We start from the raw sequence: 7,508 nt of genomic DNA, 5'->3' as shown, positions 1-7,508 counted from the left end.
GGGTTGGCAGGTGGGCATAGGGGATTGTTGACCACTGGCTTTAACTGGGAGATGCCTGACCGCAGTGGGACTGATGACCTTCTCCACAGGAAACGGGCCGATGTATCTGGGGGAAAGCTTCCTGGGCATATCTTTCAATTCAGTGTCTCGAGTAGAAAGCCGTACCTTCTGGTCCACAGAATATGAGGGAGCTGAAAAGCGATGGCGGTCGGCAAACTTTTTATTCTACTGGGCAGTTCTCATGAGGGCCTGACTGGTCTGGTTCCAGATACGGTAACAGCGGCGCAGGTGAGCTTGAACAGAGGGAAACAGGACTTCGGCCTCTTGACAAGGGAASAGAGGAGGATTATAACCCAGGGAAACTTCAAAAGGGGAGAAACCAGTGGCAGAGAAGGTATGGCAATTGTGAGCGTACTCTACCCACGGGAGATGTTTACACCAGGCAGAAGGGTGGTTATTAATCACGCATGTAAGTGTGGATTCCAGCTCCTGGTTGCATCATTCAGATTGGCCGTTAGATTGTGGGTGATGGCCGGAGGTGAGACTGACCTCTGTCCGACACGATGTCCAGGGGGATTCCATGAAGGCGAAAAACGTGGTTGACGTGGAGCTGGGCAGTCTCAAAGGTGGTGGGTTATTTCACTTGGGGGACAAAATGTGCTGTTTTGGAGAAATGGTCAACTATGGTGAGAATTGCCGTATTGCCATCTGATGGAGGGAGTCCAGTTACGAAGTCCAAAGCGATGTGTGACCAAGGATGTGCAGGGGTAGTTAGAGGTTGCAGGAGGCCCGCAGGTTGCTGGTTACTATTTTTGTTCTGGGCGCAGGTGGGACAAGCTGAAATGAAGTCTTTTACATAGAAGGCCACCAAAAATACCTCTTCGTAAAAGCCAGCATACGGGAGATGCCGGGATGGCAAGTGAAACGACCCAATCCAAATGCACCCAATCCAAAACCTTAGAGATGATAGCTCGAGGGATGACCTTCATACCAGTGGGGCCAGTGCCTGGGTCTGGCTCGAACTGTTGGGCCACCCGTATGGTGTTTTCGATGTCCCAGGTAAGTGTCCCCACGAAGCAAGTGGACGGGACGATGTTGTCGTTTGGATCACTGGTGGAAGCTGATTCTTTCTCTGGACCTGACAGGTTGTACAAGCGACTAGAGGGAAGCGGAGCCCCATGTAGCAACTCAATTGCGCAATCATACAGCCTGCATGGTGGAAGGGAGAGAGCTTTCTGTTTACTGAACACTGGGGCCAAGTCATGATACACGGGTGGAACTTTAGACAAATCAGTTTCTTCCATAGTTTCATCTCGTTTAACAGAGATGGTAATGACCGATTTCAAACAGTTCAAAGAACAGAATTTACTCCAGGACTCAATTCGTCTTTCTCTCCAGTTAAACACAGGGTTATGTGTCTCAAACCAAGGAAACCCAAAAATCAACTGTGGCGAGGTAGAATCAAAGACAAGGAACTCACCATTTCTCTTCTTTTTCTTTTTCTTCTTCACTACAGTATTTTAAAAAAGTCACTGATGATGAAGAAATTAAAAAACCAACATTCAGTTCTGTTTTCTACTAAAGTGGCTAAAAAAACAAAAAGTCAACATGACACAATATTTACTGTGTGCAGAATTTTGTCACTTGGTGCCCTTGGCGGGACAAATGACAGTCACCCACAGGTCACACTTGGCCCGTGGGCCTTGAGTTTGACACATGTCCTTGTAGATGAGTGACATGCATTTGAGCAAAATGAATGACAGCTTTCGCCCTCAACTGTGAACAATAATGTTGATCAATAACATTTAAACACCTCAGTTAGTGCTTCTAAATTCAGCCCATAAATTTAGTAAGTGCTAATCCACTAATGAATTAAAAAATAGCAAATGCCCTAAAGCACTAATCAGTAAATTAGTTCCCCTATTAGTGCTTTAGGGGAACTATGCCCACCACTGCATCCATCCATTCATTATCTTTTAGCAGCTTCTTCCTTTCTGGTTCATGGGAGTCACTGGCACCCATATCCAGCATTCACAGTGAAAGGGGCTGGGCACACCCTGGACAGGTCTCTAGTCCATCACAGAGACACATAGAGACAAACAAGACAACCACTCACTGTCTCACTCACTGCTAGGGTCAATATAGAGTTACCAATTAGTTGAACATTCATGTTTTTGGTCTGTGGGAGGAAACCAGGGCACAAACAGAGCATGAAAACTCAACACAAAAAGGTCCTTGAACAGGATTTGATCCAGCAGCCTTCTAGTGGAGCAGCAAGAAAGCTAAAACCAACTGAGCCACTGTGCTACAAACAAAGCTTTTTTTTTTTATTTTATTTCTGAGGAAACACTTTAGAACATTAACACCTGCTGGTGTCATGTGTGACTCATCATTTTGAGTTATAGCTGTAAACCATTCACAGTTTTATATTATCATTTGAATAAGTCATTCTACAAATAGAGAGGCAACCAGCTGATTTTAGCAAAGACCAAAGCAGCCTACCAGGAGAAGCACAAATTAACTGAGGGTCACAAACTGACCTTTTACTAATCAGGAGCCTGAAAAATAGCAGTGACTGATGGAACAGTTTGTTTTGCTACAAAAGTATCCATGTAATCATGAATCTGGTATTTAAGTGGCAGTAATGTTGGATCAGAAAAAGACTTGAGGAGTCAAAATATATTCAGCGAAGCAAACTCCACAGGAGTTTAGCAAAAGTTGAGTAGCAAATCTAAAGGTCAAACATCCAGGAGGGAGGGAATCAATAATGTTCAAAGCATGGCAAAAATATAAAAGCCAAGAAAAGGCAGAGGTCAGAGACTTACTAAGACTTGAAAGCTAGTTTTAGTAAATATGAGCAATAATGGCAAATAAATAAAAACAGAACTAACTTGATCGAAGAGTACAAATCAATAAACAAATCCTGCTTTTACCAATCTTACAAGTGTTTATCTTTACCTATTGAAATATATTTTATTTTGTAGCTATGATCATCTCAAAAGGTTAAAAAAAGACAAACATTCTTTTTCAAATGAGCCAAAATTTAAAGCTTTCTTTTAGACAAAAAGACCCCTGATCTTACRACGAGAAAGAACATCCAGGTTTTTTATCAGCAAAAAAGTAATAAACCAGAGTCTCTGTGGCTGCTGATTATATCAGAACCTATAGATGCAGCAGCATACATAATAAACCTTAACACAGACATCCAGAAACATCTGGTGTAGGATTTATCATAAACAAACTGCTTTTGGTGCCTATATAAGGGATTAATTAAAAGCATTAAATAAATGTGTGTATCACAAGTTTGCTGAGGCATTTTAGAACTTAACATAAAAAAGTTGTTTTAGATCAAATTTTCTTTTTGTTGTTTTTAGCAGAATACCATAAAACTCACATCCAACAGCACTAAGAGAATGACAAAAATGTTACAAAGTTGCACAGTATGTTGCACATACAAAATAGAAAGTAGCATAATTAACAAGCAAATATGCCTCTTGATGACTGCGTGATACATTTGAAGGCTGACATTGTTGCTCTTTAAAAGGGGCTATTGTGCAAAACTGAATTTATTGAGCTGTATATCATGTTTTAATGTCACTCCCTCATCAAAAACATACCCAGAGTGTTGCTTTGACTCATCCATGCATGTTTGAGAAATCCTTAAATCTCCTGTGGTCGTGTGGAGCTGCCTAAACACTTGCTGGTACAAAGCTCCACCTATTTGTACAAAACACCTCCCTGGAGCTCAGTCTGCAGCCGAGCTCCCGCCCTACAGAGCACCCCTCCCCCGAAGCATTGTTTGAAAATGTGCTGAAGTGAGAGTGTCTGAAACAGTAGGAGGTTCGAACAGAGACAGAGGCCAATGATAGAGGCTCAGTGCCTTTAGACAGATGTAGTAAAGACGACCTGCTAAAGTTTAAAGCCTGATTTATAGACAAAAAAGGGCCCCTTGTCACATCTCCTTTATGTGGGTGCCTAATGAAAATTGCATAGTTTGCTACTCTGCTACTCATCTGCTGTGACTCTGTCTTGCTCATTTTGCTCACTCAATTCTTGCAGCATTTTGCTTTTAGTATTGAACAGTGGTAAGCACAAGCCCACTAAAGCACAAAACTGCTAATTGCGGACCTAAATATTTGGTTTGAGCTTTAGCAGTCTTACTAATTTTTTAATTCATAAGCAGATTTGTGCTTTCTAAAATTAAAATGCAGTACCACTAATAACTCATCTAACAGTCATCATTATCTTGAACAGCAGAAGGTATGGCTGTCAATGAATCACAACAACACACATGATCTATCCAACAGCACCCCTCCCAGATAAACACACTTATTGAGAAGGTATACATCCTTGCAGACTGTTGCTTTCAGTCAGGGTTCTGTTTTCCCACAATGCTTTGTGTCTGCTTACGTAGCAGGAAGGCAATAGCAAAAACAGTAAACGTTTGTAATCCATACTAGCCTGGCCCTTGCCTTCCCACGCAGCTCCGCTCAATTCTAGTTTCCCTTCACTGCTCCGTCTGGGACTTCTCCCATTGAGATGGATTTCTCTGGCAGATTTTTAGCCGGGCCAATCAGAGAACAGAACGTCAATTTTCTGCGCAGTGTCTGCTTGTAGTTTATTTTACCTGGGCCAATCAGAGAACAGAAGGAGGAGCTTTGAACGACGCTGACGTTCTGCGCAGTGTCTGCTAGTTATTTAAGCATACGGCAGTGGAGGAAGTGAATGAAGCCAGTCTGTGTTGATAAGGCTTCCAAATTAAAATTAATTTTTCTGACAAAGCAGCAGCTCTCATTTACAGTCGTCTCATTCGGCTCGGTATATTTCTCCTCTCAGTAGGGTTGTTTACAGCACACGCGATTTCTGGTTAGCTTCTTAGCTTAGCCTCCGTCACAGCGACATAGTCGCACCCAACTGATCCAATCATTTTAAACTTCAGCAGAGGCCACGCCTCCTGCAAGAAATCGATTCTCCATGCATTAAGTCCAGACCCTTGTATGAAGCAAAATGAAGGACAGGGTCTGGTTTAAACCAGATACTAAAATTTTGTATGTATTGATTTATTTTATTTTACAATCGGAGCTCCCTTTTTAAGAAAAAAACGAAGTTTAAACGCTGGAGCTCAATACTTGACGTAATTGGTCAAAGCAACGGGGTTATAGACTTATGCTGACAAAGACAGACATCTAGTGGTCAACTGAAGCAACTACATGGAAAACTTTACAATTCAAGCTCTTATTTTGAAGGGGAGATAGTTTCCTGTTCTCCGTGCTTTCCTGTCACAAATCAAATCCGTCATGTACCCAGAATGCATCGCTTCAGTTTTCCAATAAACAGTTTTAAACTGTTTTTATTGACGCTTCTTTAATGAAAAATCTACAACAAACAAAAGAAAAAGACAAATAAGCAGCCAAACTAGCAATCCTCAACAAGTTTTTAAAGAATCAGCCGAACTAGCAAGCAACAACTTTTTAATTTTTACATCAGGAGCCAAAGGTGTGTTTCAGGAACTCACATCCCCAGCAATCGGCAGTTGGAGAATTAAGCTGTTGTTAAAGGGTTCATACACCAGTAGTTGACAGTGCTGTGCAGCTAGTAAGTGTCAAATTGAACTTATGCTTTATAATTAGCTTCCACTAATATTTCTATGGCATAAACGCTTTTGAAGTTGCGGACCTAAATATTTTCATAAGCGCTTTAGAAATTGCGGAGCTAATTTTTGGACTAGCGCTGCCCACCACTGGTATTGAGTAATTAGTCAGAACTTTGTGAGCGTGTTTGTTTATATATGTCTGCTTTCTTCGAGCAATTTGAGCCAGTGTCTTACTCCATTTTGGACAAAATAGTTAAATCCATTAAAACCACCAACTGCCCCTCTGATTATAACCCTACTAAATTATTGAAAGAGAGTTTGAACATTGTTGGTCCTCACCTTCTTTCTAATTCATGTCTGATACTTGGAATTATGCCTTCTGCTTTTAAACATTCAACATTCCATCCTCTTCTCAAAAAACAAATCTTGATCCCTTGGTTTTATCAAATTTTAGACCTGTCTCTAATTTACCATTTCTTTCCAAAGTTTTAGAAAAAATTGTGCTCATGCAAGTTCAGCCGTTTTTGGAAGAAAGCACAATTTTGGATAAATTTCAGTCTGGTTTTAGATCTCAGCATAGCACTGAATCTGCATTACTGAGAGTTCATAATGACATAGCTCAGTCAGTTGATTCTGGGTGTCTAGTAGCTCTGGTGCTTCTTGACCTTACAGCAGCCTTTTGATACTGTGGACCACTCTGTTCTTTTGTCTCGCCTGGGATCTGTGGCACAGCTTTGAAGTGGTTCACGTCTTATTTATCTGACAAAACCTTTTCTATCCTGCTCAATGGTTCCTCTTCCTCTACAGCCCCTCTTCTGTGTGGGGTTCCCCAAGGTTCCATTTTGGAGCCTCCTCTCGTCTCCTTATACATGTTGCCACTTGGATCTATTATAAACCACCATAACGTGAAATTTCATTTTTATGCAGATGATTTGTAAATTTATCTACCATTAAGGCGAGGCATTGCTTTCTCTCTTCAACTGCATCTCTGAAATCAAACATTGGCTAAACAAGAATTTCCTGGTTTTAAACGACAGTAAAACAGAATGGATTTTATTTGGTGACAAAATTGCAACTGGCCCAGGAAGTTTGAATATTAACTTTAGAGACTGTGTGAAAAACCTTGGGGTGACCTTCAGGCATTACACTATGAAAAACATATTGCTTCTGTTGTCTGGTCTGGATTTTGTCGTTTACGTCTTTTAAAAAGGTCAAACCTTTTTTGAACCGTTGTGATTTGGACAAGGCTGTTCATGCTTTTATCACTTCAAGACTTGACTATTGTAATGTTGGTGTACCTCAGTCATCACTGGGTTGCCTCCAGCTTGTTCAAAAATCAGCAGCTCACTTTTTAACCAATACTCCTAGACTGGACCACATCACACCTGTTTTATCCTCATTACACTGGCTTCCTGTCCATTTTAGAATAGATTTTAAACTTCTATTGTTTGTTTTTAAAGCTCTGAATGCCCTTGCTCCTCYTTATATAACAGAGTTGTTAAGTTTCCCCACCCGCTCTAGGTCTCTGAGGTCGGATAGCCAGCTCCTGCTCTCTGTTCCAAGGACAAAATATAAATGCTGGGATGACCGTGCCTGTTCTGCGGCCGCACCTCGTCTCTGGAATCAGCTCCCTCTTGATCTACGTTTGGTCACTGAACTTGGCCCTTTCAAATCGAAGCTTAAGCCCTTTTTATTCCAACAGGCTTTTAGTACCTAATATGTGGTGACATTTCTGGTTTTAGTTTTGTTATTTTGTTGTGTTTCCTTGTTTTTAATCGTTGTCATGTTAATCACTGACTCTGTGAAGCACTTTGGTCACCAGCACTGTGGTTGTATAAAGCACTATAGAAATAAATAAATGAAATGAAATGAATGTAAAGTGACTGCAGTGGCTGATCATGAGCACGTGTTCTTT

Source organism: Austrofundulus limnaeus, unplaced genomic scaffold (genome assembly GCF_001266775.1).
Source record: "Austrofundulus limnaeus strain Quisiro unplaced genomic scaffold, Austrofundulus_limnaeus-1.0 Scaffold480, whole genome shotgun sequence".
Lineage (NCBI taxonomy): Eukaryota > Metazoa > Chordata > Actinopteri > Cyprinodontiformes > Rivulidae > Austrofundulus > Austrofundulus limnaeus.
The sequence above is the reverse complement of the archived record's forward strand: the minus strand, read 5'-3'. Positions refer to the sequence as shown.